The 20,569-nt window shown below is 37.7% G+C and overlaps 2 pseudogenes; both read right to left on the bottom strand.

The window, feature by feature from the left end:
* Nucleotides 1-7,486: 7,486 nt before the first annotated feature.
* On the bottom strand, nt 7,487-8,766 carry LOC106509413 (olfactory receptor 10AG1-like; annotated as a pseudogene).
* A 4,553-nt stretch (nt 8,767-13,319) lies between these two features.
* LOC146405392 (olfactory receptor 5F1-like) lies at nt 13,320-20,357 on the bottom strand (annotated as a pseudogene).
* Between the last annotated feature and the right edge of the window lie 212 nt (nt 20,358-20,569).

The raw sequence follows: 20,569 nt of genomic DNA, 5'->3' as shown, positions 1-20,569 counted from the left end.
CCTTGGAACCTCCATATGCTACAGGTGTGGCTCTAGACACAAACAAAACAAAAATCAACAAAAACAAACAAAAATAAGAAATTTATTTTCCCACTGTCTTGGAGTCTAGATGTCTAGAGTCAGTGTAATGGCAGGATTGATTTCTTCTGATGCCTCTTTTCTTCATTTATAGATGGCAACCTTATGCTTTATCATCAAGTTATCACTTGTTCTTTAAATTTCAGTGCCCGAAACTCTTCCTACAAGGTCAAAATTATATTGCATAAGACCCATCCTAAAGCCATCATTTTCAGTTAATTGCTTCTTCAAAGACTGTATCTCCATTTACAGTTACATTCTGAGTTATCAGGGCTTAAGCCTTTATCCTGCAATTATTGGATTTATTCGTATACAAACACACACACAAACATTTTCGTGTGCATGCACACGACATGCACAGAGGCATATGCACATATAATCTTCACTTTAAATGTATAATGTTATCTTTCATATCCATATAACTCCAATTAGATAGGCTCCAATTGCAATTGTAAGTTACTTTACAATTATATCTGACAAGTCTGAGCAATTACCATCTCATGTATAGCAAAATCACAGCTCATGTATTCCCAACCCACTTTGCATGGAGTCATTGGCCTCTGACTCCAGAATAAATCACTCTACTTCTTCCTTACATCTACACATTTGCAGCAAATGAATCCCAGCCTCGAATTCAGAGATCACAGAGTCTGTGTTCAAATTCCTGGTATCGTGACCATATTGTTTGAGAGGATACATTTCTTTTAATTTTATTTTTTTATTTTTTTTAAGTTTTTGTTCTCTCTTTACACTTTCTTTGTAAAGATTTTTTTCCATTATAGTTGGTATACAGTGTTCTGTCAACTTCTATTGCACAGCAAAGAGACACAGTCATATATATTTTTTTCTTACATATACATATATATATTATTCTCCATTTCATGTTCCATCAAAAGTAACTAGATATTGTTCCCTGTGATAGACAGCAGAATCTCACTGCTTACCCACTCCAAATGCAATTGTTTGCATCTATTAACCGCAGACTCCAGTCCAACCCACTCCCTTGTCCACCCCCTTGGCAACCCAACATCTATGCTCCATGGCCATGAGTTTCTTTTCTATGGAAAGTTTCGCTTGTGCCATATATTAGATTCCATATATAAGTGGAAATATATGGTATATGTCTTTCTCTTTCTGACTTACTTCACCTAGTATGAGAGTCTCTGCTTCCATCCATGTTGCTGCAAATGGCATTATTTTGTTCTTTTTATGGCTGAGTAGTATTCCATTATATATATATATCACATCTTCTTAAACCATTCATCTGTTGATGGCATTTAGGTTGTTTCCATGTCTTGGCTATTGTCAGTTGTGCTGCAATGAACATGTGGGTGCATATATCTTTTTCAAGGGAATTTTTTTTTCTAAATATATATCCAAGAGTGGGATTGCTGGGCAATATGGTAGTTCTATATTTAGTTTTCTGAGGTACCTCCATACTGTTTTCCATAGTGGTTGTACCAATTTACATTCCCACCAGCAGTGCAAGGAGGATTCCTTTTTCTCCACACCCTCTCCAGCATTTATTTGTGGACTTGCTAATGATGGCCATTCTGACAGGTGAGAGGTGGTACCTCATAGTAGTTTTGATTTGAATTTCTCTAATAATTAGTGATGTTAACAATTTTTATATGTGCTTATTGGCCATCTGTACATCTTCTTTGGAGAAATGCCTTTTCAGGTCTTTTGCCCATTTTTCAATTTTTTTTTTTTTTTTTTTTTTTTTTTTTTTTTTTTTTTTTGCTGTGGAGTTGTGTATATTTTAGAGATTAAGCCTTTGTCAGTTGCTTCATTTGAAACTATATTCTCCCATTCCATAGGTTGTTTTTTTTTTATGGTTTCCTTTGCTATGCAAAAGCTTGTCAGTTTAATTAGGTCCCATTCATTTATTTTTGCTTTTATTTCTTTTGCCTTGGGAGACTGACCTAAGAAAACATTTGCATAGTTTTTGTCAGAGAATACTTTGCCTATGTTCTCTTCTGGGAGTTTGATGGCATCTTGTCTTATGTTTAAGCCTTTAAGCCATTTTTAGTTTATTTTTGTGCATGGGGTGAGGGTGTGCTCCAGTTTCATTGATTTACATGTTGCCCTACAGTTTTCCCAGCACCACTCTCTTTTTTTCCCATTTTATATTCTTGGCTTCTTTGTGGAAGATTACTTGACTGGAGGTGTCTGAATTTATTTCTGGGTGCTCTATTCTCTTCCATCAGTCTATATGTCTGTTTTCAGTACCACACTGTCTTGATTACTGTGGCTTTGTAATATTGCCTGAAGTCTGGGAGCATTATGCCTCCTGCTTGGTTTTTGTTCCTCTGGATTGCTTTGGCAATTCAGGTCTTTTATGGTTCCATATAAATTTTTGGATTGTTTGTTCTATTTCTATGAAAATTGCATGGGTAACTTGATATGAATTGCACTGAATCTGTAGATAGCTTTGGGTAGTATGACCATTTTTTTATTTTAATTATTATTATTATTTTTTTACCTTTTTTTTTCTACTGTTCAGCATGGTGACCCAGTTGCACATACATTCTTTTTTCTTATATTATCATGTTCCATCATAAGTGACTAGACATATCCCAATGCTACACAGCAGGATCTCATTGTTAATCCGTGTTTTTGTTTTTGTTTTTGTTTTTTTATCTTTTCTAGGGCCGCTCCCACGGCATATGGAGCTTCCCAGGCCAGGGGTCCAATTGGAGCTGTTGCTGCCGGCCTATGCCAGAGCCACAGCAGCACGGGATCCAAGCCACATCTGCAACCTACACCACAGCTCACGGCAACTCTGGATCCTTAACCCACTGAGCAAGGCCAGGGATAGAACCTGCAACCTCACGGTTCCTAGTCAGATTTGTTAACCACTGCACCACAACAGGAACTCCTGTTAATCCATTTTTAAGATATTAATTCTTCCAAACCAGGGTCATGGAATATCTTTCCCTTTCTTTGCATCCTTTTTAATTTCCTTGATTAATGTTTTATAGTTCTTCCTTGGTCACATTTTTTCCCAGGCATTTAGTTTTTGTGGGTGCTGTTTTAAGTATTTTATTTTTGCATTCCTTTTCTAATATTTCATTGTGAGTATATAGAAATTCCACTGAATTCTGAATGTTAATCTTGAAAAAACTAAATAATCAAAATAAGAAATGCAAAAGGAGAAATCTCAATGTATACTATAGAAATACAGAAAACCATAAAAGAATACTATGAGCAACTACATGCCAAAAAATTTGATAACCTAGAAGAAATGGACAACTTTCTAGAGACTTACAGCCTGCCAAAATTGAGTCAAGAAGAAACAGATCAACTGAACAGACCAATCACTAGAAATGAAATTAAATATTTAATAAAAACACTCCCTACAAATAAAAGCCCAGGACCAGGTGGCTTCATAGGTGAATTCTACAAAACATACAAAAAAGAACTTACACCATATTTCTTAAACTTTTCCAAAATATTGAAGAAAGAACACCCCCAAAGACATTCTATGAAGTTGCCATCACCCTAATAGGAAAAGCAGATAAATTTACTACCAAAAGAGAAAAATATAGCCCAATATCTTTGATGAATATAAAAGCAAAAATTCTCAACAATATTTTAGCCAACTGAATTTAACAACATATAAAAAATTTCATAAACCATGACAAAGTGGGATTCATTCCAGGTGCACAAGGATGGTTCAACATACACAATCAATCAATGTGATACACCATATTAACAAAAGAAAAGTCAAAAACCACGTGGTCATCTCAATACATTCAGAAAAAGAATTTGACAAAATCCATTATTCATTAATGATAAAAACTCTTACCCAAGCAGGTATAGAGGGCACATACCTTAACAAACTAGAGCCTATTTATGACAAACCCACAACAAATATTGGAGAAAAGCTGAAAGACTTCCCTCTAAAATCTGGAACAAGACAAGGATGCCCACTCTTACCGCTTTGATTCAACATAGTATTGGAAATTCTAGTCACCACAATCAGGCAAACAAAAAAAATAAAAGGTATACAAATTGGGAGAGAAGAGGTAAAATTGTCACTGTATGCAGATGACATGATACTATATATAGAAAACCCTAAGGACTCCACACAATAATTACTTGAAATGATCAACAAATTCAGCATAGTGGCAGGATACAAGATTAACATTCAGAAACCATTTGCTTTTATTTTTTCAATCAAAGATTGGACACTAAACCCATTCTGTATTTCTTCACTGCAGACAGAGACTAAGCTTTAGCATTTATCAAGATAATATTTAAATTTGAGAATGACAAGTCCAATCATCACGGGTTTTCCTTCTGGTTCCGACTCATCTTTGGCTCACTTTTATTGGTTCTGCTTTTCTTGAGAACCCTGACTAATGCAGACTTTGCTGCTGAGAATATCTCTAGAGAATCAGAATTTTAAGGATTAATCATCTAAACGTGTTCTGGCATCTCTGGTACTGGCTGCCTAAGATGATTAAACATTAGTATTATCTAAAGACACTAATGATTATTTCTAGTAATATTCTAATAGTCTTCACTGATAGTCTGTGGCATGGTTTGACAATAGAGACATGCAATTGTTAAAATTGGCTTCTCAAAATAAAGTATAAGGAGCAAGGATCTGGGTGGCTAGGTATATGATATTTTCACACTTTTTTTAATCTGGATAATGAATATAATGAAGTTGACCTACTGCCTCTAATATCATTGGGCAAATTAGGGAATGGAAAGGATAAACTAATGGATTCAAATTCCCAAATTGTGAGCCACATAAATGGCTTCAAAATTTCATTGCCTGCCCTTATTTCCAGTAGCTGCAGAAATGAGTTTTCTGAAAACACAACCCAGAATCTCCAGTCCTCACAGAATGTCTTCACAGAGTGTCTATTATTAAAATGAGGGCACTGATTGTAGGGGGAGAAAATGTAATCCTTAAAACTGTAACAAGAACATGTGAGAAGTCTCTGATGAAGTTGGGACATTGATCCTCTAAATTTTGCTAAGTCTATGTGGCCAAGAGAAGTAGTGTTGCCATTCTGATCACTTTGTTGCAGATAACTCGGTGCAGACTGGCTGAGGGAAGTGTTATGGCCTCTTCTGAGGCTGTCATTGTGCAATTCAATGCAGATTCTCATCAAGACCCACCCACACCACCTTTCTTTGCTTCTGGACCTATGACTAGATAGGAGTCCCACAATCCATAAAGGTGAGGTAGGAAGAATGACCCATGTGGAGGTACACTACACTCTGAAATAACTGATTTTTCTAATTTATATAGACAAATATTGGGAACATGTGTGGCTATTAAGGGTGAGGGACAGTGGTGGAATGAATATAATGTTAGATCAGACCAAATTTATTGCTAGGGGCCTATTAAGCCAAGATTCTTCTTTCATGTCACAGATGGCAGAGTTAAAAAGAATTCTAAGAGATTTGATTGGTTAGTCTGCTAAAACATGGAGCAAAAATGTGAGCTAATTTTTAATGGAGAACCTGCCTTGGCTTAATGTTGGGAAAGTGATTCAAAGTCCTAGGGAGACTGGACTGTTAGAGAGGGTTTCTCATTTAATATATATTCACTCACACTGGGATTGTGCAAAAGACATATCTTTCACCAGCAAGTTGAGAAATACATTTGTGAAGGGAGCTCCAGCAATCTTGAAGATATGCATGATTAGTCTTCTCTATTGGCCAGATCTTACAAAATTTGAGGCTGTTAAACTGGGAATTCTAAATGTTGTGATGTGAATTGGATCCCAGAGTGGCAGGAGCCAACTGGCAAAACTCAACTCTCAAATTTCAGTGGTCATTGGAGTTCCCTTGTGGCTCAGCAGGCTAAGGATTCAGTGTTGTCACCACTGTTGCTCTGGTTACCACTGTGGCATGAGTTCCATTTCTGACCTGGGAATTTCCACATGCCACAGGTGCAGCCCTCCCCAAAAAAGTGAGGTGGTCCTAGTTACTGCAATGGATGGCAGAGTCAGAATAATTTGATTCATATATACCTATGACATTGGCTAGTTTATCATGACTTTTTAGAAGTAAAATAGGAAACCTATTAAATTATTACTTGATCTGCATAAGCAGACAAGATTAGATCAAGTGAACCAAAGTCTAACTAAAGCCATTAAAACAGATAGTCACAGCTGTTTAACTCCCAGACTTGATCCAGTTTACAGACACAGAATTCTTTCAAGGAAGTGTTTCCCTTAAGGAAGCACCTAGTAAAAATCCAGAATTTATATTCGTAATATTTACACCAACCCTTCCCAAAGTGACCTAAATATTTTTCCAGGGATCTGCACTGGGGAAAGAAAATAGTCACAATTTTCTGGAACTACTGAACACTGATATTGAACTGGCATTGATTCCAATTGAGACCGAAAATATCACTATGGCCTTCCAGTCAGAGTAGAACTTTATGGAAGGCAAGTGATCAACAGAGTTTTAGCTCAAGTCCATCTCACAGTGAGTCCAGTGGATCCCTGAACCCATCCTGAACTTGTTTTCCCAGTTCCAGAATGCATAATTGGAATGGATATACTTAGCAGTTCACAGACTCCCCACACTGGATCACTGAACTGTAGAGTGAGGACTATTATGGTGGGAAAGTACAAATGGAAACCATCAGAACTGATATAGGGATAGAAAGATTTCCATTGTTGCAGAGGACAAGTTGGAATGGTAAAGTGCTATTCATGCGTATTAATGTTCCCTTGGCCAAAGGTAATCACATAAATAGATCAAGAGTCAGTCTAGGAAGGATAACAAAAAAAAGGATATAAGAAATGTTTTATTGGAGGCCATTGTCATATAGATATAACATGATTTATTAATGACTCCATAATTTTCTATTACATTTATACATAATATTTATTAAAATATTTCTCAATATGAGCTTCATTTTCCTTAAAATATAGTGCTGTTATAAACATTATGATACTCATAAATTATTTGTATGACTACTTTTTACACTTACATCCTTACATATTTAGCCTTTTTGTTTTTTGTTTGTTTGTTTGTTTGTTTTGCCTATGAGGGGAATCACTAAATAATGACTCTGTGGCATCTAAGAGTGTTTTGTTTCTTTAATAATGTTAGGGTAGTGTCTAGAAAGGCACTAATAAAATAGGAAAATGACATAATTTCTTTCAATCATAGAACATACTGCATTTCACATCTTCTAGTTTAGTTACACATATCTATTCATTAGTTTATAGTGAGGGGAAAACTGATCTTTAAAATTTAAAACACTGCTAAATAAATGAACACATCTGCCTTAGATCTGAAGACATAAGGATCTACTAGAAGGAAATTATATCATTATATTAAAAATTTTAAAACATTACTGAAAAGTAGATTTTGATTAAGTATACATACAAATTAAACACATGAAAGAATAATTTGTATTATTTCAAATATCTCACAATGTTGATAATTTCAGAAGAAATTTTCTCATTGTCTTTCTAACATCTTTGTTCTGCAGACTGTATATCATAGGATTAAACATCAGGGTGAAAATTCTATAAAAAAGAGAGAGCAGTTTGTCTACCCCTTCATACTGATTGGATTTGGGGGGGGGGTTGTTTTGTTTTGTTGGGGTTTTTTTTTGTCTTTTTGTCTTTTGAGGGCCGCACCTGTAGCATATGGAGGTTCTCAGACTAGAGGTCTAATCGGAGCTATAGCCACAGGCCTACACCAGAGCCACAGCAACATGGGATCCGAGCCATGTCTGTGACCTACACCACAGCTCACAGCAACACCAGATCCTTAACCCACTGAGCAAGGCCAGGGATTGAACCTGAAACCTCATGGTTCCTAGTTGGATTCATTTCTGCTGTGCCACAACGGAAACTCCGGTTTTAGGTTTTAAATAGGTGACAGTGGCTGATCCATAGAATAAAAGTACAACTACGATATGGGAAGAGAAAGTGGAAAAGGCTTTGGTTCACCCTGTTTTTGATGGCAGCTTCAAGATGGTGGAGATAATTCTGATATAGAACCCAGAAATCAACATAAAAGGAAGAGTGACAAATAATACACCAAATATATAGACCACCAGCTCATTCACAAAGATGTCTCCACAAGCAAGCTTCAATAATGGGGGGACATCACAGAAGAAGTGATTGATTTGGTTTAAACCACAAAAGGGCAGAGAGAAAATCTGGCATGTTTGTCCTATCTCGACTGGAGTTCCATTGATCCAGGAGGCAACCACCAGCTGGACACAAACCTTGGGGTTCATGACTAGAGGGTAGTGTAGAGGGTTAAAAATGGCCACATAGCAGTCATAGGCCATCACAGCCAGAAGGAAACATTCTGTTTCTCCCAGCATAAGGAAGAAACACATTTATGTAGCACAGGTAAAAACAGAAATAGTTCTTTTCTGGGTCCAAAGGTCCATGAGCATCCTGGGAAGAGGGACAGATATATAACAGATTTCTAGGAAGGAAAAAATTCTGAGGGAAAAATACTTGGGGGTCTCAAGAGTGGCAGCTACTTTTGTTATTAGAATAATTATGCCATTCCCCAATAGGATAATCATTTGATGACTAAGAAAACCCCAAAAAGAAATGAGTGAAATTGGGGAATATCAGCAAAGTCCAAGAGAACAAATTCCATCATTATAGTAAGATTTGTTTCTACAATTTTCAAATTATTTTCTTTCTGTGGATTTACATTTCTTGACTGCATTTTCTTCTTTTATAATTGGATTGAGACATGGGCTTTGGTTGTAATAAATTCTTAGTTACTTTGTCACACTTGTTTTCTGCGATTCTGGGAGATTTGATGTGAAATGAGGAGATAAACCCTCATCTGCAGAAAAAAATCAATTCAATATATATATTGCTTAAATTATATTCCATGTTAGATCTGCATTTAGTTATACAAATATGAGCCATATGCATAGGTATTTTCACTTAAATTATGGTATGAGAGGGAGTATGTAGATAGCTTATTTCTTTTGGCCAAAACTCAAATTCAAACATTACTTGACCACTTCCATGATTTTCATTCCCACCTAATCTGGTCCATAACATAATATCTGTCCTAAAACATCTAATGCAATGTTCTGCTGACTATTTACATAGCTTTTCTACCCTTGACATTAAATGCAATAATTCAACCTGTAAAGAACAGAGCACAAGGCTCTGCCCCAATATGTTACTACATAGGTGCTTCTGAATTAAATTAAAAATAGAAATTACAATTAAATTTAGAAGTGAGAAAGGGTTATTATAACTATAAGAATATAAAAGCCATTTTTTTATTTTAACTCCCTATAATTTTCCAGCAATGCTCGTTCTAATTTTTTGAATTAAACTAGATCTCTTTGCTTAAAAAAAAAAAAACACAACTTTTGGCCTTTCACTAATTTTAATACTAATAATATTTGGGAATAGTGCTTTATTTCAAGCCAAAATTAAATGTTCCTAGGGAAAAGTAAAATCAATAAATAAGAAATTCACCAGGGAGGAGTTCCCATTGTGGCGCAGTGGTTAATAAACCTGACTAGGAACCATGAGGTTGCGGGTTCGGTCCCTGCCCTTGCTTAGTGGGTTAACGATCCGGCGTTGCCGTGAGCTGTGGTGTAGCTTGCAGACGCAGCTCGGATCCCGCGTTGCTGTGGCTCTAGCGTAGGCTGGTGACTACAGCTCTGATTCGACTCCTAGCCTGGGAACCTCCATATGCCGTGAGAGCAGCCCAAGAAATAGCAAAAAGACAAAAAAAAAAAAGACAAAAAAAAAAGAAATTCACCAGGGAGTTCCCATTGTGGCTCAGTGGTTAAAGAACCCAACTAGTAACCATGAGATTGTGGGTTCCATCCCTGGTCTTGCTCAGTGGGTTAAAGATCTGGCATTGCAGTGAGCTGTAGTGTAGGTCACAGACATTGCTTAGATCCTGCCTGCTGTGGCTATGGCATAGGCCAGTAGCTACAGCTCCGACTAGACCCCTAGCCTGAGAACTTCCTGCTGCAGGTGCGGCCCTCAAAAGACAAAAAAGCCAAAAAAAAAAAAAAAATTCACCAAAGTAGTCCAACACCTTCCCTGTTTATGATCCAATTTGATTGGGTACCATAATCAATATTACAACATGGGCTACAAAAGTTGAAGCAAATATTCTTTTGCAGGAGATTATAATTTGAAAAAAATAAATGCTTCACAATATCCCCAGCAGAAGGAAATTCACTAATAAGAGGTCATTCCTTCTCACAGAAATCCTTTACCTGTAATGGCAACATTTACTTTATTATTAACATAGTAAAATCTTTAACATGAATGCAATACTTCTTCTTTGAGTATAGTTCTCTTAATGGCTTTTTTCATAAAATGTATAAATTTAACATCATTATCCTTATTAACAACAAATTAGAAATGTATATATTTTAAATGCTTAAAACTAACTTTTTAATCAAAAAGTCACAAATCTACCTCAAATACTGCTATCTTCAATAATGAATACATTTCTGGCCTACATATATCCATGATTTTAGTTGTTTGATATTATTTACTGAATCTTGATCATTAAATTAATAAAATTATCCTGAATTTAATAAGAATATCAAAATATTTACCATTTTCAATTTGACTGATGCAGCTTTTCTCTTACTGAATAAGTATTTATAATATTTTAAAGTATTAAGTAGTTTTTGATCTATAAGGTTTTTAAACAAGAAGTGCACTTGCTTTTAAAGAGCAAGTACTCTTATGAGGAAACAGTCACTTCTTCCTCCTGGGAATATCTCTTTTCCCTCTTTACATCTAATTGGTAGTTAAGTGTTCTTATTTGCAGTTAAATTAGTGTATTTTTGGAAACAATTCTTCCATGATAGAAAAGACTTTCCAGCAGATTCTCCACAGAATATAATTGCATGCACTCTCCAGTCACGAAACAGGGTCAGAAGGGCATGGATGTCCTAGGGGAAAAAAAAAAAATACTCACAATGGTCCAACATTACCTGCAGGAAAATATTCAAATTCTTTATCAGTTGATTTCTTACCTGTGCTAGTTGATTTTCTACAAATCAAATAGATCTTTTCAGCAGATCATGCATTGTTATTATCTGGTCACATTCTACTTATTTTTGCAAATTTAAGGGGCAGTAGTTTTCTTTGAAGAGGGACATGTTTGTGGTTGTGGGATAAATTTTGTGAAGACAGAGGCAATTCTGTGTTATCAAAATTAAGATTACTTTATACAAATTATGATTTTCTCTTCGACACCATGGGAATCCCTGAATAGACACTCTCGGCTCATTAACAAACCATATAAAAAAGGATTAAGAAAAACTATTACCTATAAATTTTTTTCTAATGAAAAACCCCTGTCTCTCATTGCAACATTGAGTAATTTAACATTTCTCAATTTCAGACCTCCTCAAAAGACTTATGGGGAGAAACACTTCAAGCGTGATCCTAATTATTTCTAGCCCTATTGTTGCCAATACTTGGCCTCTGTTCACCTGTGCCAAATAGAAATGTGGAGACAGAGTTTTGGGCAAAGGAGAAAAAATAGCTTTATTGCTTTGTGAGGCAAAGGAAGGTCACAGCAGGCTAATACCTTAAAAACTGTGGTTGTCCCCACCCCCCGCTTCAGAGTGATTGGGAGGTGGTTTTATAGTTTGGGGAATGAAAAATAGGGCCACAGATAAGGATCAGGGTAGAGGTGGGCTTGCCTTGTTTCAAAGCTGGTGTTCAGTGGTCTGGTCTTCTTTCCAGAATAAAGAATTCTTCACTAACATCTTCCATTTGGGGGGTTTACTTCTGTAGAAGAATTCAAAGATATTGTTATCTATATTCCTTGAGGAAGGACCAGGACCCTTCTCCAAAGCTGCATTGTTGTTTCTTGATTGCTCCTCTCCGGTCTCTGCGTCCCCTCACTTCCCTGATTAGAAATTTTTGAACTTACCCTCTGGAACCCAGGGAAGGTCATGGAGGCTGAAGTTCATTCCCCCAAAACAGAAATGGGGGATACAGAAAGGCTCATGTGCCTAGGAGCCTATAGGACCCTGCCTGGTTTCACTATCTGACTGCTTTACATTTGATCAAGTTTTGTTATTGTTCCTGTAACATAGCCATTTTCCATGCCTGAGGTTCTTCTCATCTTTCCTATATAAGGAAAATGTTTCTTCCAACGTTGCTCCTCTCTCTTTCTCTCTCTTTCTCTTTCTCTCATATATATATATATATATCAGCAGCTTATACTCCCTTTTAATTCTTTCACTACACTTGCATTCCATGGTGCTAAGTACTTTCTTTTTTATTTTGGTTAGAATATAGTTGATTTACAGTGTTGTGTCAATTTCTGCTGTACAGTGATCCAGTCACCAGTCATATATACAAACCTGGGAAGTTCTGTCCCCACCTCCCACCCCTGCCTCCCTGACATAGGGATGTTCCCAAGCCAGGGATGGAATCCTGTAATCCCAGAAGGAGCTGTGACTTGCACCTTAGCTGTAGCAACACAGGATGCTTAACCCACTGTCAGGCGCGGGGTATTAAATGGGTGCCTGCACAGAGACAAACCATATCATTAACTCACTGTGCCACAGTGGGAACTCCAGAACCTGTGAAGTTTTAGATTCAAATAATCTCTTACAGATCATAAATGGTTAAAAGTCTATCAGAAAAAAATAAACTGACAATTATAAATATTCTACATGGTTAGTTTCATGAGCTATTGCTACTTTTGTCTCTAAATACTTAATCTTTTATTTCCCTAAGCAAGATTAATTTATAAATAATCCCTATTTTTGAGAACCTAATGGGAATAAAGAATGATTGGATAAAACATCCATGTTCCTACACAAACTTGGTAATTTCTACCTAATTACATACTCATTCTTTTTTTTGTTTTGTTTTGTTTTTTGTCTTTTTGCTATTTCTTGGGCCGCTCCCGCGGCATATGAAGGTTCCCAGGCTAGGAGTCGAATTGGAGCTGTAGCCACCAGCCTACGCCAGAGCCATAGCAACGCAGGATCTGAGCCGCGTCTGCAACCTTCACCACAGCTCACAGCAACGCCGGATCGTTAACCCACTGAGCAAAGGCAGGGACCGAACCGCAACCTCATGGTTCCTAGTTGGATTCGTTAACCACTGCGCCACAATGGGAACTCCTACATACTCATTCTTGAGTAATATTAGAACATGATTCCTTAGAAAGTATCCTGATATATTCTAACTATAAACTTGATCTACCATTTGAAAGTTCACTAACTTCATTAATACACAATTTAGTTCAGTAAACTAACCAAACAGTAACAGAAATGAAGGGACCCTTTTCCTAGTAATTACATTCCATAGGGCCTTCTTTACTCCCTTATATCTGAGGCTGTAGATCAGAGGGCTCAGCGTGGGGATCACCACTGTGTAGAACATGGAAGCTACTTTGTCCTGATTCAGGGAGTAGCTGGAAGTAGGTCTCAGATAAGTATAGATGGCAGTGGAATAGAACAGAATGATAGCTCTCAGGCGAGAGGCACAGGTTGAGAATGCTTTGTGCCTCTGCCTCCCCTCCCCTGAATGCATATGAAAGATGGAGAAGAGAATGTAGGAGTAGGAGGTGAGGATCACCAGCAGATTCCCAACCATACTCACATCAGCAAAAGTGGACAAGATGCTTTCATTAGGTGTGTGTCAGAACATTAAAGTTTAAAAATTGGAGGGTTCGGAGTTCCTGTCGTGGCACAGTGGTTAACGAATCCGACTAGGAACCATGAGGTTGTGGGTTTGATCCCTGGCCTTGCTCAGTGGGTTAAGGATCTGGTGTTGCTGTGACCTGTGGTGTAGGTTGCAGACGCGGCTCGGATCCCAAGTTGCTGTGGCTCTGGCTTAGTCTGGTGGCTACAGCTCCAATTAGACCCCTAGCCTAGGAACCTCCATATGCCGCGAGAGTGGCCCCAGAAATGGCAAAAAAAAAAAAAGACCAAAAAATAAAAATAAAATAAAAATTGGAGGGCTGTCACAGAAGTAAAGGATGATATTGGCCCTGCAGAATAGCAAACTGCTTACATAACTTGTACTAACCATGGAGTTCAACAGTCCTGCACTAAGAGCCCCTCCTGCCACTTCTTTTTTATGCAAACTATCCTGGACATATTCAGGGTATAAAGTAGAGGGTTGCATATGGCCACATAACAGTCATAGGCTACTCACTCCAAAATTATGCATTCAGTTGTGCCAAAGTCTATAAAGAAGAACATCTGCAGGAAGCAGCCAGCAAAGGAGATGGTTTATCTTTTCTGATAATAAGTCTACCAGCATCTTTGGAGTGATGGCGGATGAGTAACAAGTGTCCACAAAGGACAGATTAGCCAGGAAGAAATACATGGGGTGTGTGAAGTCAGGAACCTATCCTAATTAATAGGATCATTCGAATATTCCCCAAAACTGTAAGTGCCTAAATCACACACACACACACACACACACACACAAAAAGCATAATGAAGGTAATCTGTAGCTCCAGTGGGTCTGCTAATTTCAACAGTCAGCAAAGTATCATTTGTTCTGGCCTTTTATTACAAATATAGTGTGCTTGATCTTACATTGGGTGTAAATATTTTACAGGCTAAAGTTCACAAGAAAGGTAGAAATGTTAATGAGGCTAATCACGTATTGAAAAAATGCTGGGATAATAGAACATAGTAAATAGAATGACTGCAGTAAGAATAAAATTAGTGGACAAACGAATAAGCATTGGGATTTATTAAGCAATAGTCTGTATTGATTCTGGGTTGTAGGAAGCTCAAATCACTGATGTAAGTCCACGTATTTCCCTTCCATGTCTGAAAATGCAACACACAAGTTCTATTCTTTCTCTTCCAGCTACATCCAAAATTCAAAATAAAACTATTCTTGAAATCTCTCTCATTCTCCCAACAGGTATGTGTATTTAACTCAAATGCATTTATTTTCCTCTTCAAGGCCATTCTCTATATTCCTCAACTCCAAAATCCATGCATTGCCACTCCAAAATCAAAAGCACCAAAAATAGCCCATTTCAAATAACTGATATTTTGACATCTGTCATGTTTTTCAGAATATTTTGGTTAATGCTTTTAACAGTGAACCAAACAACTGATCTCATTACAAAATAAACTATCAAATTAATGTCACAGTAGCAATAGCAGACACTGTACCTGTGCAAGGCAGTGAATGACAGCACCAGATACTCAAAACTTCCTCCCAGGTCTTATTTGTGTAGGATTTTATTTTATTTTTTATTAGAATCACTGATAAATCAGTTGAAGTATAAAAAGAAAGAAGAAAATTTTCATCTTTTCAATGAAATGAAAGCACTGAAAAATCATTATATCTATCTCTTTGTAAAAACTTGAGACACCTTCTGAGTAAATACACATTGCTGCTTTTTATTTTGTTTTCCTTAAAGAAGATTGGTAAACCATGGGGACTAGATTATAGGTTTTAATTGAAGAGTCAATTCTCTAAAGATGAAAACTCCAGTCTCAAAAGGAAATAAGATATAATCACAGGCATTCAATGGAATCAAGCATTATGTGGGACTTGCATCATAAAGAAGTTCTCCCCACCCACCCCCACCACCCACCCCCCCACCCCCCACTACACAGGATGGAGATCAAGTTACTCTTACAGGTATACTTTTTTCCCCACCCTTTGTTCTGTTGCAATATGAGTATCTAGACATAGTTCTCAATGCTACTCAGCAGGATCTCCTTGTACATCTATTCTAAATTGTATCTGATAACCCCAAGCTCCCAATCCCTCCCACTCCCTCCCTCTCCCCCTGGGCAGCCACAAGTCTATTCTCCAAGTCCATGATTTTCTTTTCTGTGGAAAGGTTCATTTGTGCCATATATTAGATTCCAGTTATAAGTGATATCATATGGTATTTGTCTTTGTCTTTCTGACTCATTTCACTCAGTATGATATTCTCTAGTTCCATCCATGTTGCTGCAAATGGCATTATGCCATTCTTTTTTATGGCTGAGTAGCATTCCTTTGTGTATATATACCACGTCTTCCTAATCCAATCACTCTTGATGGACATTTGGGTTGTTTCCATGTCCTGGCTATTGTGAATAGTGCTGCCATGAACATGAGGGTGCTGTGTCTCTTTTAAAGAGTTTTGTCCGGATATATGCCCAAGAGTAGGATTGCGGGGTCATATGGAAGTTCTATGTATAGATTTCTAAGGTATCTCCAAACTGTTCTCCATAGTGGCTGTACCAGTTTACATTCCCACCAACAGTCTAGAAGGGTTCCCTTTTCTCCACACCCCCTCCAGCACTTGCTATTTGTGGACTTATTAATGATGGCCGTTCTGACTGGTGTGAGGTGGTATCTCATGGTAGTTTTCATTTGCATTTCTCTTATAAGCAGCAATGTTGAGCATTTTTTCATGTGTTTGCTGGCCATCTGTATGTCTTCCTTGGAGAACAGTCTATTTGTGTTATTTTAAGGATTTTGGCCAAAATTTTAAAAATAATAATTTCAATTGGCTATTTACTTGCATCTTTCTTTGTAATTTTATCTTGCTCCAAAAAGGTACATAGGCCACTACCAAGTTATTATTCTTCCCTATGTATGTGTGTGTGTGTGTGTTTGTGAATACCCCTCCCTTGTCTGGGTAAATTTAACCTCTAATCCAGCTCTGTGCTTTAGTGAAATATGTGAGAAGGGGAGGCTAATTACATCTATTGTTTTAAAAAAAATTGATACCTTGAGCTAATCAGACAATATGTAAGAAAACCTAAGGGTTTTTTTTTCTTTATCATTTCAGAATTATGTTGAATATGTTGATAGAATTGTCTGTGATTCTATCTTACAAGGAAATGAAACTCCTTGTAACAGTGGGTGAAGGGAGCATTCCTAGAAGGGGGTCAGCACTGACAGAGGCTCACACCATAAGTTTCAATGGTGTAGTCCTACTATACACATGATATGTGGAAATAGCAGTCCCTTAGGAGGAGAAGCGGGTCCAGACCCCACCTGGGGCAGGAGAGGGATGGCCACAAGAGCCATCATAGACTATGAGAAATGTTTCAAAAATGCCATCATCTTTAAGGGAGAACTGTCAGAATTCTGCTTTATGGGATTATTTATCCCTTTGGTAACTGTCCTGCCCTCTGTGATTGGAAATGTAACCCAAAAAGCAGAAGCTAATGTATCAGCCCTATGGTATTGGTAACATGCTTGAGGTGGAAAATGAAACCATGGGAGAAAAGTAACTGTAGCAATCTATCCACATCTGAAATAACAGGATTATAAACTGCTATAATCTTGCTATTATAGGAAGAGTTAGCAAGAAATATTTGGGATAAAATTAGGAATATATGGTGCTCTAGAGACTGTTCCTGGGACAGTAGCAGCAGCTTTCTGCCAGATTTAAGATATTTTGAAATCTATTTGGAAATGCCAAATATACCATTCATAGAATGCTTTTTTAATAAATTCTATTGGAGTATAGTTGACTTACACAGAATTCTTAACTGAAGCACAACACTGCTGCTCAGACTTTTCAGAGGAACATGGAGACAAAGACTCAACCCAAAATCTAATTAACTAAAGATAGTTGGCAATACTTTTTTTTTTTTAAGTTGGGAATTTGTCATATCTGTGGACAAATAAGCTCAGCCAATGCCATGATAAATGTTCAGATAAAGATCAATTCTCAGGATAATTTCCTAAACAAAAAGGGGGACAAGCCACACAACACCAGCCCCTGCACAGATTAGGGCAACCTGATTAGTGATCATTTCTGTGCTTTCTACAATCCTTTGGTTAATGTGGCACTTAGGCTATCCTGCCACTAGGTGGCACTCAAGTCAAATAGTAGGCTAAGTCCAACTCCAAATTTCACCCAGAAATTTTGGAGATTTGCTTGTCTTCAGAAAGTTGACAAATCTCTGGCCACACTCACCAAGAAGAGGAGAGAAAAAAACAAAATAAACAAAATGAAAAGGAGAAATCTCAATGGATACTGCATAAATACAAAAAACCATAAGAGAATTCTATGAGCAATTATATGCCAACAAATTTGACAACCTAGAAGAAATGCACAACTTTCTAGAGATTTACAGTCCGCCAAAACTGAATCAATAAGAAATAGATCAACTGAACAGACCAATCACTAGAAATGAAATTAAATATGTCGTAAAAACACTCCCTACAAACAAAAGTCCATGACTAGATGGCTTCACAGGCAAATTTTACCAAACATAAAAAGAAGAACTTATACCCGTCTTCTTAAACTTTTTCAAAAGGTTGAAGAAGAAGGAACTCTCCCAAAGACATTCTATGAAGCCAGAGCACCCTAATAACAAAACCAGACAAAGATACTGCCAAAAAAGAAAATTATTGGCCAATATCTTTGATGAATATAGACACAAAAATTCTCAAAAAAATTTTAGCCAACTGAATCCAACAACATATAAAAAAGGTTATACAACACGATCAAGTGGGATTCATCCCAGGTTCGAAAGGATGGTTCAACATATGCAAATCAATCATTGTCATACACCACATTAACAAAAGAAAAGTCAAAAACCACACGATCATCTCAATAGATGCAAAAAAAGCATCTGACAAAGTGCAACATCCATTCATCATAAAAACTCTTACCAAAGTGGGTATAGAGGGAAATACTTTAACATAGTAAAAGTCATTTATGACAAACCCACAGAAAATATAATACTCAAAGGAGAAAAGCTGAAAAAAAAATTCCCTCTAAAATCTGGAACAAGACAAGGATGCCCACTCGCACCACTTTTATTCAACATAGTATTGGAAGTCCTAGCCACAACAATTGAACAAAAGAAATAAATGGTATCCAAATTAGAAGAGAAGAGCTAAAATTGTCACTGTATGCAGATGGCATGATATGATATATAGAAAACCCTAAGGACTCCCAAACAAAAATACTCGAACTGATCAATGAATTAAGCAAAGTAGCAGGATACAAGATTAACATTCAGAAACCAGTTGCATTTCTGTATACTAACAATGAAATATTAGAAAAGGAATATACAAATACAATACCTTTTAAAATTGCACCCCCCAATAATTAAATACCTAGGGATAATCTTGAAAAAGGAGGTGAAAGACTTATATGCTGAGAACTATAAAACATTAATCAAGGAAATGAAAGAAGATTCAAAGAAATGGAAACATATTCCATACTCCTTGGTTGGAAGAATTAATATTGTAAAAATGGCCATACTACCCATTGAATCTACAGATTCAATGCAATTCCTATCAAGTTACCCATGACATTTTTCACAGAACTAGAACAAACAATGCAAAAACTTATATGTAATCACAAAAGACCCAGAATTGCCAAAGCATGCCTGAGGAACAAAACCTATGCAGGAGGCATAAATCTCCTAGACTTTAGGCAATATTACAAAGCCACAGTAATCAAGACAGTGTGGTACTGGTGCCAAAACAGACAGACAGACCAATGGAACAGAATAGAGGACCCAGAAATAAACCCAAAAACCCTTTGTCAATTAATCCTGGACAAAGGAGACAAGAATATAAAATGGGAAAAAGACAGTCTCTTCAGCAGATGATGCTGGGAAAACTGGACAGCAGCCTGCAAATCAATGCAAGTGGAACACACCCTCACACCATGCACAAAAATTTTAAAAATGGCTTAAAGACTTACACATAAGCCAAGACACCATCAAACTCTTACAAGACAACATATTCTACATTAATTCCCTGAAAAATTTTGTGTGCTGGCAATAACCAAACTTGGCTCTAGAGCCATGCCCAGATTGCTCCTCAGGCGTGGCTAGATTATCCTGGGCACCAGCTAGTTTCTTTGCTCCAAGTTGGCTGCTGTAGCTGCAGAGAGATCCCTGACCTGAGGAGGGGAGTCATAGCCCCAATCCCAGGGAGTCTGAGTCTGGTTCCCAGGGAAAGTCAGAGTGAGTTTCCACTCTGCAAAAATGAGAGCAGGCACTCGCTGGATGGCAGCCGGCAGAGGGATTATACACTGCCTTGGGCTTGTGAGATTCGAAGGCCAAGCGGAAGGCCTTGGAGAGGGCGCCAAGGCACAGCCTCAGAGCAGGACATTAGGAGAGCGAAGGCAGGCCACTGAGACTGTGTAGACCTTCAAAGCCCCAGGCATACCAGGTCTGGGCTTGGGGGTACGCTGAGGCAACTAGTGCAAGCTCTCCAGGGCACCACCTTCACTTCAGGCCAACTTCGTGGTAAGTTTGAGGGAAACCAACTTGAGGCTTGAGTGCGGTGGGCAAGGGGTAAGTGGTGCGCTCTGTGCCAATGCCCAGTGGAGCCCATGGCCACTGAGCCCACTGGATGGACCACTTGCTGCGGCAAGGTGGCAGGCTTTTGGCTCCTTAGGACCTTGATTCTGCCCAGCCCTGGACTGAGCAGTGCAGGAGTTCTGGGAACAGGATGGAAAGAAAGTGCCCTACTGGACTTGCGGGGTGCGAGGCACTGACCCACTTGGAAAGTTCACAGCTGGCCTTGGATTCCAACAGGCTGGTAGG

The sequence above is a fragment of the Sus scrofa genome, chromosome 2, assembly GCF_054392235.1.
Source record: "Sus scrofa isolate SSC_HxYL_T2T_F1_AM1 chromosome 2, Sscrofa_HxYL_maternal_Yorkshire_Landrace_v2.0, whole genome shotgun sequence".
NCBI lineage: Eukaryota > Metazoa > Chordata > Mammalia > Artiodactyla > Suidae > Sus > Sus scrofa.
Note: the sequence above shows the minus strand (reverse complement) of the source record. Positions and strands in the feature narration are given on the sequence as shown.